Genomic DNA, 20605 nt, shown 5'->3' on the forward strand with positions numbered 1-20605 from the left:
ACATAAAACCAATCAGTTAGAATGTGTGTGTGGGTTGCAGTATAATTGCATTGCAGATTCTTGGATTTATGAACAATTAGCGATGATTATAAAGTTGCTTGACATTTAACATTGGGAATAGAGGCCATTGTGCGCCGTCTCAGTAGCAGGCATAAGGAGTAGACATAATGCTTGTTATAGTAATTAGATAATCACTTCATGAGCAATGCTGATATTATGTTAATGTTTGTGTAGATGAGGGCACTCAGAGACAAATACAAACATATTGCAGCTCAGTTTATCTCACCCTATGAACAATGCTTCAAGTAGTTCCATCTGCAGAACTTCATACATATGCTAGTAGACTGGCAATGCAAGCCAGTGGTGATGTACACAGTAAACAGAATTTAATTCATATTTAAACAGAATTGTTCCTGCCATGAGGGAAGGTGAAAACATTTTTTTAGGTGGCAGCGGGCATATTGAGCACCTCCGTGAAATGTGAAGAAATTTCCATATAGTGCCACCTACACAAAATGTATCAATGCCAAAATGGTGAGAGAGGAAATATATTAACTGAATTTCTTTAAAGGAAACCTGCACTGAGAAAATACACGGACTGCCATAGGTCAACTCTCATTTTGATATTGCTGATTGTCTCGCTGTCATTTTGAGCCAAAGGACTTAATACTTTTTGAGTCATATACCTAGAAAAATCAGCTCTGATTCTTCTCCGACTAGCTTCATGCTTATTCGGGGTCAGTGACGCAAAGTATTGAGGCCAGAGGCAGGCAGGCAGCTGGCATTTTCTGGAATTCACTGTGGCAGCCTTCATATTTTAATTCTGGTTTTATTTAATTGGGCAACTTAATATGAAATGCATTCTACTATTATTACAATCACAAAGAAAAAAAAATCACAAACATTAAATGCATTAAAATAAACACATTTATTATCAATGGATTTTGTCAAAATAAAAGGTATATTAATTAAGATAACATTATTTGCAATGTGTATACAAATATTGGCAATCCACTCAATGTTCATTGAATTTACTACTATAAACTGAAATGTGTATGGAGTTTGTATGTTCGCCCTGTACTTGCATGTGTTTCCTCCAGGTTCCTCCAACACTCTATTGATATGCTGGTAGGTTAATTGGCTCCTGCTTCAAGCTTGCCATAGATGCCTCATCTGTGCCATAGGGCTTTTTTGGAAAAAAAAAAAAAAAAATGAACAAATTGCCCCATCCACACATGCAATTCTCCCGCTGTGCCATTTTATTCTGACAGTGTGCACCTTTCAGAATACACTGATCAGTGGCTGAAGTCGATTAGCTCCAGGCACCGATCGGCAACAGTTTTCCAACAGAAACGGGCACAGATGGATCGAAATTCGGCTGGTCCCTGCTGAAACTGACACATTTCGATCCATCTGTGGGCAGCCTGAATTGGCCCTAGTAGGCTTATGTATGTATGTGAGATACAGGGCCGGTGCTAGACTTTTTTGCACCCTAGACAAGACCAACTACTTGCATTCCCTCCGGGACAGGTAAGGGGCAGTGTGAGAGGAGCGGGACACTGGAGCAGGAGGGGGTCATCCATCCAAACAGGGCCAGCTCTTCCATAACAAACCAATATGTCCTCTATGGAGGGGGCAGAGGCTGGAGGTTTCTCCCTTCCGAATCCAGGCACTCACTGCATGATCAGGACATCTCTGGTAGGAAGGGAGCCGGCTCCTCCACATTGCCTGTGCAAGTGGTTGCCTGGCTGGGGATTGTACTGCCCCCCCATCCTGGCGCAGTAAGGCAGCTGCTTAAGCCACCTAATGGAAGCACTGGCCCTGGCTGCACCCTAGGCGGCATTGCTCCCTACAGAGCTGCCTAGTTCGCCTAGCGGTAGCGCCGGCCCTGGTGAGATAAGGACCTTTGATTGTAAGCTCCTTAAGGGCAGGACTGAAGTTAATGTACAATATGTAAATCACAGTGTAAGTTGCTCTATACAAAAGGCTGTACTAAATATAGTAAATAAATGCTATTGGTCACTATGGTCCATTATAGTTGTCATAGTCACTGCAATTTGCACTGCCTTCAGGAAAAAACGAATTTAAAAAAAATATATATATATGTGTGTAAAGATAGAAAAATACAGAATAAAATGTGCAATCTTCAGATAGTGGTGCTTTTTGCAGTCTCTGTGTTTCTGTTTTGAGCTGATTAACTGATGTTATGTATCCTATTAACACCCTGCACACACTGAGGACAAGCACTGTACACAGAATATTAAGTGGAGTAAAAGTAGGGGAATTTACTACATTTATAAAAGTCATTCATGTCAAGTCTGGTTGCATTATGCCTTTTACATTAAAACTATTGCTGAATAATTGTGCCTTACATCTCACTTACGGAAATTTAAGATGAGTGAAATGAAAAAAAAGCACATTTTATGCCATTTTCACACATGACTGATTTTCAATACATTTCCTGCATTATCTATTTAAACGTCTGCCTGGTACGACAAATGCTGTGAAACATTTGAAGTCTTGAAAGTTGTACGATGTCCTACTGAGATGACTTCTCAATTTTTACCATGCACACAAAGCAATACTTATCTGAGGAAAGGAAAGTAAAGGGGAAATTATTTTTTTTTTTTATACTATGGTAAGACGTAGAAAAAAAATAAACATTTTCAATGTATTTGTTCATTTTTTTGTTTTCTAAGTGTATACTTTAATATTGAAAGTGTGAAGGTGCGCTGATTCTATGTGAAAGGTGGGAAAACCCAACAGTGGTATAAAATATAATGCACCGGTGACAGCTGGTGCTCAAAATTTTTTTTTTTGGGGGGGGGGGGGGCACAAACAAACTGAAAAATTCTGAAAAATACTGAAAAAAAAAATCATATGCAGCCTCACTGTGCCCATCAATTGCAGCCACTGTGCCCATCATATGCAGCCTCACTGTGTCCATCAATTGCAACCTCACGCACAAACCCCCCAGCAGCATCTAACCAGCACAACCCTAAACCCCCCCCCGGCAGAATTTAACAAGAACTCCCCCACGCCCGCTTGTCAGCCCGGCACTTACCACCATCTTGGTGGCGAGTCAGGCAGCGTGTGATGGCGGTGAGCCGTGGGACGGGCAGCAGGTCAGGCAGCGGCGAGCTGTGGGATGGGCGGTGGGTCAGATGGCGGCTCCTGTGTCCTCCATGCTTCCACCATGTGTCTCTTCTTTCCTCCTGCTAGGCGTCCGATAGGATCGCCTATCCTTTCAACCAATCAGGTGACGGATATCAGACCCGTGCTTCCTGATTGGCGGAGAGGCGATTCAGTGTTAGGAAAGCGAATATTCATTTGCCTTTCTAACACAGCTGGGTGGGCTCCGAGCGCAATTCTCTGCGCCACGAGTCCACCTAATTTTGAAGCCTATAAAGGCCTGTACACACGATCGGACTTTTTGACAACAAACATGCAAATTAGTTGTTTTGGAGCAGAGGGGGTGGGGACGAGAGAGCGCCCCCCCTCCTGAGCCGTACCAGGCCACATGCCCTCAACATGGGGGGTGGGTACTTTGGGGAAGGGGCGCCCTGCGGTCCCCCCACCCCAAAGCACCTTGTCCCCATGTTGATGAGGACAAGGGCCTCTTCCCGACAACCCCGGCCTTTGGTTGTCGGGGTCTGCGGGCGGGGGGCTAATCGGAATCCGGGAGCCTCCTTTAATAAGGGGGCCCCCAAATCCCGGCCCCCCACCCAATGTGAATGAGTATGGGGTACATGGTACCCCTACCCATTCACCTAGGGAAAATAAGTGTCAATAAAAAAAAAAACATACTACACAGGCTTTAAAAGTAATTTATTAGGCAGCTCCAGGGGTCTTCTTACGACTTTGGGGGTCTTCTTCCGACTTCGGGGGTCTTCTGCCGACTTCGGGGGTCTCTCAGGCCTCTTCTCCCTCTCTCCGGTGTCGTCTCCGCGCTCTCTGGTTCTTCTCCTGGGCCTTCTTCCTTCTGCAGGGCTCCTCCGCTATCTTCTGCTCTTTTGATGCTCTTTTGCTAGAGGGGGAGCCCGGACATCTGGATCGTCTTCTTCCCTCTTCTCTTTCAGAGATGTTGACACGACGCTCTCTCCATCTGTAATGCTGTCTGTGCGCTCTGCTATGACTTATATAGGCGGTGACCCCGCCCCCTATGACATCACAGTCCCGGGGCATGCTGGGACTGTGAGGTCATAAGGGGGCGTGGTCATGTCATCTTATGACCACGGGTTGTTGGGAAGAGGCCAGGGTTGTCGGGAAGAGGCCCTTGTCCTCATCAACATGGGGACAAGTCACTTTGGGGTGGGGGGGCCGCAGGGCGCCCCCTCCCCCAAAGCACCCACCCCCCATGTTGAGGGCATGCGGCCTGGTACGTCTCAGGAGGGGGGGCGCTCGCTCATCCCCACCCCCTTTCCTGACCGTCCGGGCTGCGTGCTCGGACAAGGGTCTGGTATGGATCTTGGGGGGGACCCCGACGCTGTTTTTTCGGCATAGGGGGTTCCCCTTAAAATCCATACCAGATCTAAGGGTCTGGTATGCCCCTGGAGGGGAACCCATGCCGGTTTTTTATTTAAAATTTGGCGTGGAGTTCCCCCTCAAGATTCATACCAAACACAGTGCCTGGCACTGGGGGGATCCAAGTCAGATCCCCGCACCAGTGTGAACCCGCCTCGCAAGGTGTCAATCTCGCCAATAAAAGTTGCGAGATTGACACACTATCAGACAACAATACAGAAGTTGACCAAAGGGTGGTGGTAAAGAGCTGAAAAACCATGTGATGTGGTGAAAGTTGGCTGGAAAAGTCCTGTTGTCTATATGCAAGACAAACTTCTGGCCAACGCCCTTTGTACAAAAATCCAAGGGAAAGATTGTACAAAGTCCTATGGTGTGTATGGGGCTTTAGAGCCTATGGCTGTAATCAGGTGCTTAAAAAAAACACCCCCACTGCTGTAATCCAGGCATCCGGCATCCTGAAATGGGCCGGATGCATTAATAGGGAGTGGCCGCAGGGGCTGTGGATAGATCCATGCTATGCATGAATCTATGCATTATTCATATAGGGGGTGGCGTGGATAGAGGGGGAGGTACCTGTGCGCCCTTAATGGATGGGCCGCCTCTGTAATGCACAATAATGTTGCCCAATGTAAACATAATGGGTAAATTGGAAACATGTGTGTGGTCTGGATTGACCTGTAACACATGTGAATATACAGAAATATCTTAAGACTATCTGCATAATCAAAAAATAAACAATGCAATTCCAACACAACGTGTATATGATCTGAAAAGGAAAAGAGTGACAAGAGAGTAAATATATATCAACAGTCTCTTTCAGGTTCCAAAAAGTCTATGTGAAAATAAATCAAATTCAGCAGAGTGAATTGGCTGAATTGGAAACACATCCGATTAACTTGTGAGTCCCAAATCGAACAGACGCCAATCCCAAGGTGTGTAGGCACTTTAGTATGAAGACACCACCGTGCTCAAAAGTAATAAAAAATTGGCTGCTTACCAGACCCACATAGGTCACAGGCATGTGCTCCAATTATTTATTATCCATCATGAGCTGTTAATTGGGGATCCACTTGAGCCCTCTGAGGGAGGTATAGAAGAATCCATTTTATCAGCCGCAGATGAGCGTCCATGCTTACTCATCCACCCGGGTCTGCTGGGAACTGCTGTCCATTGTGAATCTCTGAGATTTGGCAGACAGAGGAATGCATCCCCAAGCTGTGGATCAGCACACAAGTCTGTGACCTCACAAGTTAATCGGATGTGTTTCCAATTCAGCGCATTCACTCTGCTAAACTTGATTTGTTTTCACGTCTTTTTGGAACCTGAGAGAGACTGTTGATATATATTTAGGCTGCTTTCACACTGCAGCCGCCTGAGCGTTAGCGGTAAAGCGCAGCTCGTCTTAGCATCGCTTTACCACTGTTATAGCGGCGCCAAGGCGCTGCTATTCGGGCGGTAGCGGGGCGCTTTTAACCCCCAAGAAGGGGTTGAAAAGGAGTTAAAAAGGGTTCAAATCGCCCATGTTGCAGTGCTTTCAAATAGTTTTTTAGCCGCTTTGGAAGCACTGCCCTTTCATTCCAATGGGCGGTGTACACAGCGCTCCTAAACCGCCCCAAAGATGCTGCTTGCAGGACTTTTTCTAACATCCTGCAAGCGCACCGCCCCATTGTGAGAGCACTCGGGCTTTCACACTGGGGTGGCGGGGGGAGGCAGTTTTCAGGCACTTTACAGTCACTATTTCTAGCGCTAAAACACCTGAAACCCACCCCAGTGTGAAAGGGGTCTTGTCAACATTTTTCTTTTCAGATCACATACACGTTGTGTTGGAATTGCATTGTTTTTTTTTTTTATTATGAACATACAGATATTTTTGTATATTTACATGTGTTACAGGTCAGTCCAGACCACGCACCTATTTCCAATTTACCCATTGTGTTTACATTGGGCAACATTATTGTGCATTATATTTTATACCACTGTTGGTTTTTCCCACCCTTCACATAAAATCAGCGCACCTTCACACATTCAATCACTTTTCATTCTTGGTATTCAGGGTTTTTCAGGTGTAGCAGACTTAATTGCATTGCCAGCGCTTCTCTTCACCTACACACACACAGATCTATACTTTAATATTGCATATATTATGTAAACTTCCAAATGCATAGCACTGCAGTTTACCAATTCAAAAGCGTGTTATCATGCATCACTGCAACACATCGGTGCAACACCAGCGTAAAAGTATCTCTGCATGTGAAGCACCCAGCAAACTGCCTCCAATAGTGTATTCAAGGATTCATTATTAACATATGCAAAGGAAACTACCAGTTCCTATGGTTTCCACTGCATTACTTGAGTGCCCCCCCCCCCTGTGAGAGCAGAAAATGTCGCTCCTTCTTCTGGTAGCCCCTTCTGGTCCTCAGTGCCCCAATTTTTAAAGTGACATTAAACGTCATCCTTTCTCTGCAAAAATAATCCATAAACATATACCACTTAAAGAAGTTGTAAACCCTTACATATACCCAGTGAAGTGACCGGCCTCAGGTGACACAGAGATGAAAAAATCCCCCTACTTGTACCTGTACTCCTTGTAAGTTGTACCTGTTTATCTACTGCCATCTTCCCCCTACTTCCATTCAAAGTACAGAATTTACACAGCATTTCTGAGCTCTAAAAAGCAGGGGGAACTGAAGGTACATCAGTGAGGAGAGCTCTGGGAGCTGATTAGAGGGAAGGGACACACACCCCTTCACACAACACACAGAGAGGGCTGAGGCTGTCAATCAGCTGGAGCTTCCTCCCCTGTCACCTTTTTTCTCTTGGTGTCAGGAAAACTGCTCAGAAGTGACTCATGCATATAGCAGAGGAAAGAGACAGCAGACAGAAATGACACTTAGTGCTCTGGATTGAGACAAGTACACACTATAGAGGGATATGCTTTGTTCATGTCTGAGGTTTACAACCACTTCAATAGCACTGTAGGTTTTTTTCATTAAATATTTTCTTACTGTGTTTTTCTGCTTCCATTCAATGTCCTCTGTGAGCTCCTGAACCTCCCCTTCCCCCCCTCACTTTTGTTTGGAACAAGCAGTGCACATTATTTATGGTCATATACACTGCTCCATGTGCTCTACAAATCCCATAGACCCTAGTCCATCTAATGCCCCGTACACACGACCGGTTTTGCCGTCGGAATAAACTCCGAAGGTTTCTCCAACGGAACTCCAACGGAATTCCATTCAAGCTGTCTTGCATACACGGCCAACCCAAAGTCCGACCGTCCAGAACGAGGTGACGTACAGCACGTACGACGGGACTAGAAAAAGGAAGTTCAATAGTCAGTAGCCAATAGCTTCCGTCTCGTACTTGCTTCAGAGCATGCGTCGTTTTTGGTCTGTCGGAACAGCATACAGACGATCGGTTTTCCGATAGGAATTGGTTCCTTCGGAAATATTTAGAACATGTTCTATTTCTAGGTCCGTCAGAATTTTCGAAAAAAAAAGTCTGATGAGGCATACACACGATCAGAATAGACGATGAAAAGCTTCCGTCTGATTTTTTCTGTCGGACATTCCGCTCTTGTGTACGCGGCTTTAGAAGCGAGCAAGAGAGGATGGCTTTGTTCCTACCTACAATAGAACAATGGACAAAGAACTTAGCCACCCTCTAAAGCCGGCATTAGATTGATTGAAATATGGCCTGTTAAGCAGGAACCGGCCGATATTCAATCCATCTATGGGCAGGCTGATTGTACTCAAGTTGATCCATGGTTTTTTTTTTTGGCTATGACTGCCAGCAGTGATCATTGTATTCTGCTGGTGGGGAAGGCTCCCCATCAGCAGAACACAATACCACTGCAGGACGGATTCCCCCATCAACACTGACTCTATTGATAGGGAAATCAAAAAAGTTTCCTTCCTTCAACCCATGGTTAAAGGTAAGAAAATTGCATAGTGCATGGCCTGCCTAACAGAAAGCCAGAAAACAGCAGCAAAACAATGGAATTTTGAAGTTTGGAGGAGGCGGAGAGCATTAGAAGTTAATTTTTGAGTTAGGATATATATTTGAATCATTTTTTTTAAACCAGAGTTTAGTGTCAATTGATAAATAAAGTAGCATGCTGGTAATTGACAGAACAGCACAATCAATGGAAAATGTTGATTCAGCATGCTGCTTGTTAGGAAGCCAAAACGACTACGCAGAAGCTTATGTGTGGTCTCAGCGTTGACTTTTTTTTTTTTTACATAAAATTTGAGTGAGAAAGTCTTGTAAGACATTGAGCAGTGCAATATAAAGCATTGTTATCCACTTGCCGATCGCCCCATAGCACATTTACTGCTACAGGGCAGCCGCGCTGCGCAGAATTACATTTTGGAAACAAGTGCGCGCCGCAAGCAGCTTGTTCCCACTTTGAATTTACATAAGGCAGACTGCCGTTCTGTCAGTACAGAAGGCATGGATCCTGTGTTTCTGTAAAGCACAAATACTGATCTATGCATTCCACTAGTAAAAGCACCTTCCCCACTACACTGAATCACTAGCTAGGCACACATTTAACCTTTTAATCGATTTTTTGGTCCCTAAAAAAGTGTGAGTTAGGTGTCTGATTTGTCCGCCGCAGTATCGCAGTCCCGCTATAAGTCGCTAATTGGTGCCATTACTAGTAAAAATAAATAAATAAAAATCTCATAGTTTGTAGACACTATAACTTTTGTGCAAAACCAATCAATATAAGCTTATTGAGATTTTTTTAAAATCAAAAATATGTAGCAGAATACATATTGGTCTAAATTGATGAAGAAATTACATTTTTTAAATTTGTTTATTAGATATGTTTTAGAGCAGATTGTAAAAAATATTGTTATTTTTTTTTTCAAAATTGTCAGTCGTTCTTTGTTTATACTGTAGTGCAAAAAAAAAAAAACAGAGAGGTGATCAAATACCACCAAAAGAAGCTCTATTTGTGGGGGGAAAAAGGACTTACACTTTTTTTGGGTACAGTGATCCACGACCGCGCAATTGTCAGCTAAAGTAACGCAGTGCCATATCGCAAAAAATGGCCTGGTCAGGAAGAGGGGTAAATCTTGTGGAGGTCAAGTTTATGATAACATGGGTCCCACATGCAAAGATTCTGTAAATGTACTAATACCCTCCTATCTTTTCTCATGCAATGTGTCCAAAGCCATTGCCATCTCTGCTTTGTAGATCTACAGAGCAGCTGATGTATTTTTTTACTCCATCAAATAGGTACTTCTTGACCTCAAATTAAAAAATATAACATGGATAGGCGTGTGCCACTCACTTCTGGTGTCTGGATGGAGTGCAGACCTGTGCATATAGAAGAGGTTCTTTTCCTCTGTGAAACCACAGCAGAGGTTCTCAGTGTTCATAGCAAATAAATAACTTGATGTATTCAGTCCAGAATAAGAGGATCAGGGCATTCACGGCATATCATGTGAAAAGTCGTCAAAAACCTAAAAATTATTTAAAACATCCGGCCAATGACCAGTGGCGGCCCATCCATTAGGGGCGCATGGACGCCATCCTCCTATCCATGCATGGATTACAATCAGGGTTTTGTTTTTTTGAAGCACCTGATTAGAGCCAGAGGCTCTAATAGGCTTCAAAAAGGGTGTGCTCGGGCGCAGAGCACTGCACCCGAAGCCCAACCAGTTTTGTAACAATAGCGAATGAACATTCGCTATTACAACACTGATTCTCCTCCCGGCCAATCAGGAAGCAGGTCATGTGAACCGTTCCCTGATTGACTGAAAGGAGTTCCGATCGGATTGGCCGCCAGGAGGAGATGCAGGGGAAGCGAGGAAGCCCAGAGAGAAGCCAGCGCCGCCCAGAGCGCTGCCTGTGAGATGGGGGTAAGTGCGGGGCCCCGACTACTGAATGACTGACCCGGGGGGGGTGCCGCCCATGACCCCTGTGACCCGGCCTACCAACCGTAGTGGGTGCTCCCCCCCAAAAAAAGAACACCTGCCGCCACTGCCAATGACCATTTCTTGTGCAGATCTCACGCTTTCTCAAGGCACTTGGATCAAAGGTATTGGTATTCACCTAGTAGTTTTTATAAATGCAGTCAGCATTCAGCTTCCTACATCCAAATGGATGCAAACTCTTGGATCCTCTGGATTTACTATAGGTGGTAAATTATTCCTTATGTTTTACATACCACTGATGGTATTCGATCAGTCTGGATTTCCCCTTTAATCCTCCACATTAGGATGCTTTAAAATAAAAGGATGAACCGCTTTTTATGTTTTCTGTTGAATTCTATACATAAAACGATCTCCTTTCCAATAAAAATAGAGGCTTTCAGGAAGACATTCAGAGTATAACCTTGTGCTTGGCAGTTTCTGTGAATCGGAAATACACGCCTGCCTTCCGTCATCCAGTCATTTGTTATGTGCTTAAATTTTTTTTTGTGTCCTCCAAGCCATACATATGACTTTGGTGTTGCCTAGAAAGCCTCAGGTACAGAAATCCGATAGGTAATGATATAATTATGCATCATATTGCAATCTAGCCTAACAAAAGCTGCCTCCTTGCAGTACGCTTTCATGACTGTATATTATAATCTACACAAAGATGGAATATATTTGAAAGTTTTCCATCATTTCACTCTCATCTTCTCCTGTCCCTGTCCTTTGTTCTTATTAATGTGCACAAATCATCTGATTATTATGGAGAACATCACAGACTATCTATAGGATTCAATGGCTTTGTAATAATAAAACAATTACAGCATACTGAATGATGTGCGGCAGTGGGAGAGCAGTAAAATATTATGTTGATTTAGTTCAATTTAAACCTCAGCAGTAGGACAGGAGGGCGGTTTCACAGAGATTGACTAGCACGGCAGAAGGACATAAAATCAAATACTGTGTCAAGAATTAGCCATAGCCATGGTTTCTTTTACATCTTAAGTGTATGCATGGCCCAAAACTTTTTTCTTTTAGTCTTGGATAGTTAGGGAGAAGGGATGGGTTAAAACCCCAGCTGGGTTATGTTTTGCTGTGTCTGTACCAATGGGGAAATTTCACTTCCTTTCCCAGAGATGCAACTGGAAATTAGAGGAATCTTTCCTTGTCAAAAGAAGTTTATTGAGTATACAATGTTATAAAGATACATAAAGTAAGTTTACAAGGATCTATAAAGTAAGCTCATTGTTTTACAGCAGGGTTTATATAGGTAAATATCATGAAATTTCAAATATTAAACATTGGGTTCACGTAAACCTAAATTAAAGATATATATCATTTCCTTAGTTACTTTTGTAGGTATTTAAATGATTTATACCTACTATACATATTGTTTACAAGTAGAGTGTATATAGGTCAAATAAATTCTGATAATGAGCTTTAATCGTAAGGTGGAGAAAAGGAAAGAGAAAGAAGAAAAAGGGTTGAAAGGTAGAGGTATGGTCCACAAGGTTGTCCTGCTCGTCAGTTTATTATTCTTTTTAGTTCTCTTTGAAGCCTTAGAATGGGTGTCTCTGTAAGTCATTTAATCTGTTACCATGGCAACAGGACAGAGTCATTGAAGTTTGACAGGAACTGTTGTTTTATCCAAGGATGCCAAAGTTTTTCAAATTTTGGAATTTGATTTTGATCGATGGCAACCATCTTAGCATGGGACATTGTATTATTCATTCTGTGAATTGTTTCTGCTAGAACCAATGTAGGAGATTTCCATGCCTTGGCCACTGTTTGTTTTGCAGCCGTTATTAGTTGGATCATAAGTTTGAATTGAGAGAGTGTTAACCATTCCGGTTTTAGATTAAGTAAAGTTAAATATGGATCTGGTTGTATTATTTTTTTAAATATTTTAGATGCAATCACGAAGACTTCCTTCCAGAAGGTTTGGATTACTGGGCACGTCCACCATATGTGTAAATATGTGCCTATTTCTGGGCATCCTCGAAAACAAAGAGCTGAGGTATTAGGTGAATATTTTGCCACTCTAGCGGGTACAAGGTACCAGCGAGTTAGGACTTTATAATTTGTCTCCAGTGCTAAGATGTTGGGTGAAGATGACTTAGATGTGAGCCATATGTTAGACCAGTCCGTTTCTTCTAAAGTTCGTCCCAGGTCCTCCTCCCACCTCTGAACGTAAGAGGGTCTATTAAGATTTGCTACTCCATATAATTGATTATAAAGTGATGAAATTGTACCTTTAGCAAATGGATCTTTTGTACAGATTGATTCAAAAATGGATAATTGGGATAATGGTGTATCCCCCTTTAGGAATGGTGTATAGAAATTTTTGATTTGGAGATATCTAAATATCTCAGAGTTTGGTAGATCATATTTTTCTCTAAGCGATGGGAATGAAAGGAATGATTTAGATGCTATGAAGTCATTTAGTGTCTGAATGCCTGATGTTGTCCAAGCTTTAAAAGAATTTGGGTAGATCCATGCCGGATAAAAGGCCGGATTTCTGATAAAAGAAAGGAGAGGATTGTGTGGAGATTGTAACTGATATTTGGTTTTTAGTTTATCCCAGAGAGATAAGAAGTGTTTAGTTATGGGATTATGAATTTTAAAGCGGTCTTTAGGATCAAGCCATAATAAATTTGATATTAATAGAGGGTCATTTTCTGAAGCCTCTATAAATACCCATAATGGGATTTCCTGTTTTGCATGGTATTTGGACAGACTGGCCAAATGTGCTGCTCTGTAGTAGTTAGTAAAATTAGGGTATCCTAGGCCTCCTTTATTTTTGGGAAGATGTAGTGTGTGTATAGGTATACGTGGTTTAGAAGAGCCCCATATAAACGAAGTTGCTCTTTTTTGTACTATTCTCAAAAAATAGGAAGGAATTGGAATAGGGAGGACTCTGAATAGATAAAGCAATTTGGGTAGAATAGTCATTTTGATTGCATTAATCTTCCCTATCCAGGATAAAGGAAGTTGCGACCATTGTTTTATTAGATTTGTGATCTGTCTTAATACAGGAGGATAATTGGTTGAGAATAAGTCAGAATGAGATGCTGTTAAATGAATTCCAAGATATGGGATTGATTTTTCTGCCCATGTGAATGGGAGTGCAGCCCTAGCCGGGATCAATTCCATGTTTGTGAGTGAAATATTAAGCACTAGGCATTTCTTAGGATTAATCATAAGGCCGGATAGGGCTGCAAATCCATCAAGAGCTGGTATTAAGTTAGGACCAGAGACCTGTGGTGATGATAGAAAAAGTAATATATCGTCTGCAAATATACATAATTTGTGGGTAATACCTCCTACTTCAATGCCAGTTATAGTTTGGTTTGTTCTGATGTATTGGGCCATGGGTTCGAGTATAAGGGCAAATAATAAGGGAGATAATGGGCAACCCTGTCGGGTACCTCTTTCGATATTAAAGGCTTCAGATTTGTATCCAGCATATTTTATATAGGCTTTGGGTTTATTATATAATGCTTTGATCCATGTTAAAAAGTGGGGTCCAAAACCCCATTTTTGTAATGAATATTGCATATATTGCCAGGATACTGTGTCAAATGCCCTCTTAATATCGAGAGATAGAAAACATAAAGGGATTTTCCGTTTTTTAGCAATATGTGCCAATAACACTGCCCTGCGTACATTATCGCCTGCCTGTCTATTTGGCATGAAGCCTACTTGATCTCTATGTATTAATTTTCCTATAATGCTATTGAGGCGTTTTGCTATTATTTTTGCTAATAATTTAATATCGAGGTTTAACAGAGAGATAGGCCGATAATTCACACAGGAAGTATCATCAGAAAGGGGTTTTGGGATCATACAAACAATTGCCATTAGTGTTTCTTGCCGAAAAGAATGTCCATCTAGAAGTTTGTTAAAAGTTTCAGTGAGAATGGGAGAGAGTATTTCTGAGAATGTTTTATAGTATAAAGCCGAGTAGCCGTCTGGGCCTGGTCTTTTGTTAAGTTTTAGGTCTTTTATGGCGTTAGCAACTTCATCTATAGTTATAGGCTCATCCAAACTGCTTTTTTGATTCTGAGATAACTCAGGTAAGGTTATTTTTGAGAAGAAGGATTCAGCCTCTGTAGGATTAAATTCATTGTTTGTCTTGTATAAAGTTGCGAGATGTGAGTGAAATTTATGGACTATTTTAACTGGATTACAAGTGTAAACATTTTTTGATAATTTCAAACGTATTGGTTTGAAAGATTTGTTAGTTGAATTTAATGCCCGAGCCAAATATGTACCTGGTTTGTTTGTATTCATGTAGAAATTGTGTTTGGAGCGTTTGAGGGATTTATCAACTGACTCAGTGAGAAATAGATCGTATTCCAATCTAGATTTTTCCAGATGAGATTTTGTACTCTGAGATGGATTATCTTGAAATGATATGTAGGCTGCATTAAAATTGAGTTCTAGTTTTTTTGCTAGATTTTTGCGTTCCCGTTTAAATAGTGCCATTTGTCTTTGTATTGTACCACGCAAGACAGGCTTATGAGCTTCCCACAGTGTTATTGGGGAGATGTCTGTTGTATTATTAATTGATATGTATTCCTTTAAAGCTTGTTCAATGGCCATCTGATGTAGTGGGTGTTTGAGCATTATGTCCGGTAAGTACCACGTTGGGTCATGCGCTTTTGGTATGGCTGAGGCTATAGTAGTGTATACTGCATTATGGTCAGACCACGGAATGGGAATTATATCTGATGCAATCATTTCTGGTATCATTCCTATTGTTAGAAAAATATGATCTATTCTGGTGAAGGTTTGATGAGGGTGCGAGAAATAAGTGAATTTCTTTTTCATTGGGTTACTTTCTCTCCACGAATCTACCAGATTGTATTTGGAAAGAAGTTGAGAAAAAGGTAATCTAGAGGTTATTTTGGATGGTGTAAAAGGTGATTTATCTAGAAATGGGAGGAGGACCTGGTTCGAATCCCCACACATTATCACTGTTCCTATTTTGTGTGTATTAATCACTTGTAATATATGTGAGAGGAATGGTGTAGGTTGTTTGTTAGGAGCGTAGTAGGAAATCACCGTGATTGCTGTATCCATTATATAACCCATGAGTATCAGGTATCTACCTTCTGGGTCTTTAATTTCTGATGATAAGGTGAATGGTGTGGATCGGTGAAATGCAATTAGAGTTCCCCTTTGCTTGGTACAGGCAGAAGCCGTGTAAATTTGTTGATAAAAAGGAGAAATATATTTTGGAGTAGAATCTTTGGTGAAGTGTGTTTCTTGGAGGCATACTATGTGAGCCTTCTTGTTATGGAAAGTACGGAAGGCTTTGGTCCTTTTTTGAGGGACATTTATTCCCTGAACATTCAGGGAAAGTATATTCAGTGGTGCCATGGCAACAGATCAAATAGTTTTGACTTACTTTTTGTTCTGCAGAGCTGACTGCGCAGATCAACCTGTGTGGACTGAAGAGATGAATAGATAGAAAAGAAACCAGTGAATTCTGGAGTAAAGAGTAAACAAAAAACATATGAGATTAGATGATACATTGTATAAATTATTTTTTGCAAGTAATCACAATTTACCCGTGAAAGAGAATAAATATCTCTCTCAGGGGAATAAGTGCCTTCGTCACACTCCCACATAATATGGTTGGGAGAATGAGGAGGGCTAATGGGGGTACACGGATCTTCCGCTTACAGGAGAGAAGTGCTATGTCAAAAGACATCAAAATGATGTTTCATTAATTGGAGTGCAGAATATAGTTTTTGTTGAAATTATTTATTCCAGGGTGGTTGTATATGGTTAGTCTTGCCCTAGGCTAAATAATTCAGTTAGAAAGGTACTGTTAATAACTTTGGTATTGATGAAGATAGTTTGAATTATTTTGGGATTTTAACCCTTTTAGAGTAAACAATTACATATTTTATTCATATGTAACTGTTTAGATATGTTAACTCATAAAATTGAGGTTGTATTGCTTCAGATTAGAATAAACAAAAACATAATTCTAGGAACTAGTTAGGTAATAATATATTTGTTTTAAGAAAAGAAAGAAAAAGCTTCCATTACTTCTGGGTTATTGAACATATTTGTCTTAAAAAGTAATAAATCTATTGTTATTACCTGATAATATATAACTGAACAAGAATTTCCTTATTTCACTTATATATTCTAAGGCTATATGAATCAGAAGTAATAAGAAATATAACTGGAATGTAACATGATCCCACACAGTGTGTGACTATCAGAATGCAGTTACATTCAGTTATAAATATAGGTTTTTTATAGAGAACCATCTCTTAGTATAATAAATGAAGAGATATTAGGAATTAGGATGTCAGTCCATTGAATCTTCTTGGTCCATGGATGATGTGGCATAACGGCCTTTTTTGTGAGAATGATGCTTCCCATTTTGTTCTGAAATTTTCTGGGTGCTGCCTGAAGGTGAAGATGATGCCATTCTTCTGCGTGTGGGAGTGTTGCTGCTTGTGGGTTCTGTCAGATTTAATTTTAAAAGGGTTTGTTGTAGTTCATCTGCTGATCTGCTTCTGTAAATTGTACCTTGGTAGTTAAATCTGACTGAAAAGGGGAAGCCCCATTGATACATAATGTTGTGGCGTTGCAGTTCCATTAGTTGGGGTTTCATGGATCGTCTTTTAGTAATAGTAAGTTGGGATAGGTCAGCAAAAATTTGATAATTGTGTCCTTGAAAATTAAGTTCCTTTTTTTCTCTTGCAGCAATTAGTATTTGTTCTTTCGTTCTGTAATAATGAAATTTTGTGATTATATCATGTGGGGGTCCATCTTTCTTTTTGGCTGTGAGGGCTCTGTGTACTCTGTCCAGTTCTAAACGTTCAATAGGGATATCTGGCTTTAGCTCTTGTAATAGAGCAGTAATAGTAGATTGCAGGTCTGTCACAGTTTCAGGTATTCCCCTTATGCGCAAGTTTGAACGTCTGGCTCTATTTTCGTAATCTTCGAGCTTAGTTTGAAGTATTAAATTCTCTTTTTTTAATTGTTCCAATTCTGTTATATTTTCTTGGGTTGTAATTTCAATTTCATCCATTTTTATTTCTAAGGCTGCGGTGCGGTTTCCCAGCTCTCTTATTTCTTTGGTTAGGCTTTTTGTTATTTGGTCTGAGGTTTGTTTTAAAGCCTTATGAAGCATCTTTTCAAATTGTAATAATATTACTGGGGATACTGAGGAGTCTTGTGGAGAAGTTTGTGAGAGGATTTGTTCTGTATCTGACTCAAATGGAGAGTCTTGCTGTGACATTTTCTGTCTGTGAGAGCGCCCTGATGCTGTATCTTGTGAGGTGACTGGAGCTGCTTCAGCTGCAGTGAGTGCCTGTGAGCTCTTTGTGAGGTGATTTTTATTTCTGCCACGGTTTCCTCCCAGTACCATATTTCCTGCCCAAACTTTCACAGTTTGTTCCCTGGGGCAAAAAGGTTCAAATGGATACCTTTTGAGCCTGCAGGCTCCGCTTTGTCCTTCTCTTCTCTCCTCAGCGGTGTGGAGCTCTAACAATGCATGTCTGCTCTGCTAGGCTCCGCCTCCTGCCCCCCTAGAGGAATCTTTCAAAGTGAGGGAAATTACAGTTATTGAACATTTGCCTCATTGGAAAATCCTGTTCTGGGAACTAAAATGTTGGAATCCCCCTCACTTTCCTTCTCAGTGACATTGGTCCACAGTATTGTACTGGAGAAGCAAATTAATGGGGACACAAAATAACTTGAGAGAGAGTCTACTCTTCCACACTCCAAAACTAACCAAAAAAGGTTTTGTCTATAGATATTTATTTAGAATCTACTGGAAAAATAAAAGTTCCAGATACTACCATGAACCTGTTCTGCCTGTGCAGAAGAAAGTATAACCGCTAAATCCCAAATCCCAAACAAAACTTTTTGTTTAAAAACTTTTAGGCTGGGTTCACATATGAGCCGCATGCAGTTAATGCATATTTAAATGTTTTTGTTTTTTTTTAACATGCAAGCAGAGTAAGTGCCTGAACTTCTATCAGCCTCTTGCAATCCCCTGTATAACAGCATTCAGACTTGGGAACAGAAAAGCAGCACATCAAGTTAAAGCGGTAGCAAACCGCTGTTTTTGTTTTGTTGTTTTTTTTTTTTTTTAATCCTGCAAGACAATGGCATAATGTGCTAGTATGCATCGCATGCTAGCACATTATGTGAAACTTACCTTAAAACAAAGTCCTCCAGCGACATGCTGTCACCGCTGAAGGCACTTCCATCTTCACCCAGTCACTCCCACGCTCACGGACTCTGAAGAAACGTTCCTTCAGAGTGATATGCAGTTCCTTCAGAACGCACACGCCGGTGGCGTCACCGGCTGCATCAAAAGTAGCTATCTCCTAAATGGTGCACTTTTAAGAGATATTTACTGTACATACAATGAGCCTTACTTTAGTCTTACCTATAGGTAGGGTTGTCCCAATACCGATACTAGTATCGGGACCGATACCGAGCATTTGTGTGAGTACTTTTACTCGCACAAATGCTCCGATGCTTGACCCGATACTTGGGAGAGGCGGGAGGAGCCAGAGGCTGCGCGCAACTGGAAGTCGGCGGGCGGAGTCAGTGGGCGGGGTCAATGGGTGGAGAGGGCGGAGTCAGCGGAGTGGAGAGCGAGTCCATAACGGCAATGGAACTAGCCGTCGCATTCGGTCGCCATTAGTGGTCGAACATCCCGACGCCCATCTTGGTACACCCTACACCCGGCCTCAGTAAGCCAGCAGCAGACATCTTGTTTCACCCAGCCCATATAGTTCGGGCTGGGTGTAACAAGATGTCCGCTGCTGGCTTACTGTGGCCGAGTGCAGGGTGTACCAAGATGGGCGTCGCAGCATAGCATTACAAAATAAATCCTTTCCTCTCATGTAATTTATTGCTGCATTTCAGTGCCTGCCCATCAGTGCCATCTATCAGTGCTCATTAGTGCCATCAGTGCCAGCCGCCTGTCAGTGCCACCCATCAGTGCCAGCCACCTGTCAGTGCCCATAAGTGCCACCTATCAGTGCCATCTATTAGTGCCAGTCACCTATCAGTGCCATCTATCAGTGTCAGCCACCTATCAGTGCCCATAAGTGCCGCCTATCAGTGCCAGACACCTGTCAGTGCTGTCTATCAGTGCCAGCATTAGTTCCAGCCACCTATAAGTGTCATCCATCAGTGCCAGCCATCTGTGCCAGCCACCTATCAGTGCCCATCAGTCAGTGCCACCTATCAGTGCCAGGCATCAGTCAGTGCAACCTATCAGTGCCCATCAGTCAAACTGTCACATGACATTAAAAAAAAGTATCAGTAATCGGTATCGGCGAGTACTTGAAAAAAAATATCGGTACTTGTACTCGGTCTTAAAAAAGTGGTATCGGGACAACCCTACCTATAGGTAAAGAAAAAAGAATTCCAAGACCTGTGGAATCATTTGTTAAAGGTCATCACAACCCAAGATTTGTATAGAAAACAACATAAAACCCCCATAGGTAGGTGGGACTTTGAAAGTGACCAAAAACAATAAATTGTATCAAAAATAGGAAATTTATTACAAAAACATATATTGAATAAAATACTTAAGTCATCAAGGACAAAAGAATACATCAATATTTATACATTTGATTGGATTTACAAAGTGCATACAGACAACTAAGGCTTATTGAATGAACCCGACGTTTCCGGCTTGATGCCCTTCTTCAGGGATTTTTTAACATACAGAGCCCGGTGTCTTTTAGAAAAATATACATACACACATCATTAAGTAGATATTCAATACAGCAATATATATATTTTCTCTTTACAGTATCTCACAAAAGTGAGAACACCCCTCACATTTTTGTAAATATTTTATTGTATCTTTTTATGTGACAACACTGAAGAAATGGCACTTTGCTACAATGTAAAGTAGTGAGTGTACAGCTTGTATAACAGTGTAAATTTGCTGTCCCCTCAAAATAACTCAACACACAGCCATTAATGTCTAAACCTCTGGCAACAAAAGTGAGTACAACCCTAAGTGAAAATGTCCAAATTGGGCCCAAAGTGTCAATATTTTGTGTGGCCACCATTATTTTCCAGCACTGCCTTAACCCTCTTGGGCATGGAGTTCACCAGAGCTTCACAGGTTGCCACTGGAGTCCTCTTCC

At 41.6% G+C, this 20605-nt stretch overlaps 1 protein-coding gene across 1 annotated transcript in view; it reads left to right on the top strand.

The window, feature by feature from the left end:
* PIPOX (pipecolic acid and sarcosine oxidase) overlaps window positions 1–20605 on the top strand; it is a 173305-nt gene that overhangs the window by 122578 nt on the left and 30122 nt on the right. The window lies entirely within an intron of this gene.

This window comes from Aquarana catesbeiana, linkage group LG02 (genome assembly GCF_042186555.1).
Source record: "Aquarana catesbeiana isolate 2022-GZ linkage group LG02, ASM4218655v1, whole genome shotgun sequence".
In the NCBI taxonomy this organism is placed as follows: domain Eukaryota; kingdom Metazoa; phylum Chordata; class Amphibia; order Anura; family Ranidae; genus Aquarana; species Aquarana catesbeiana.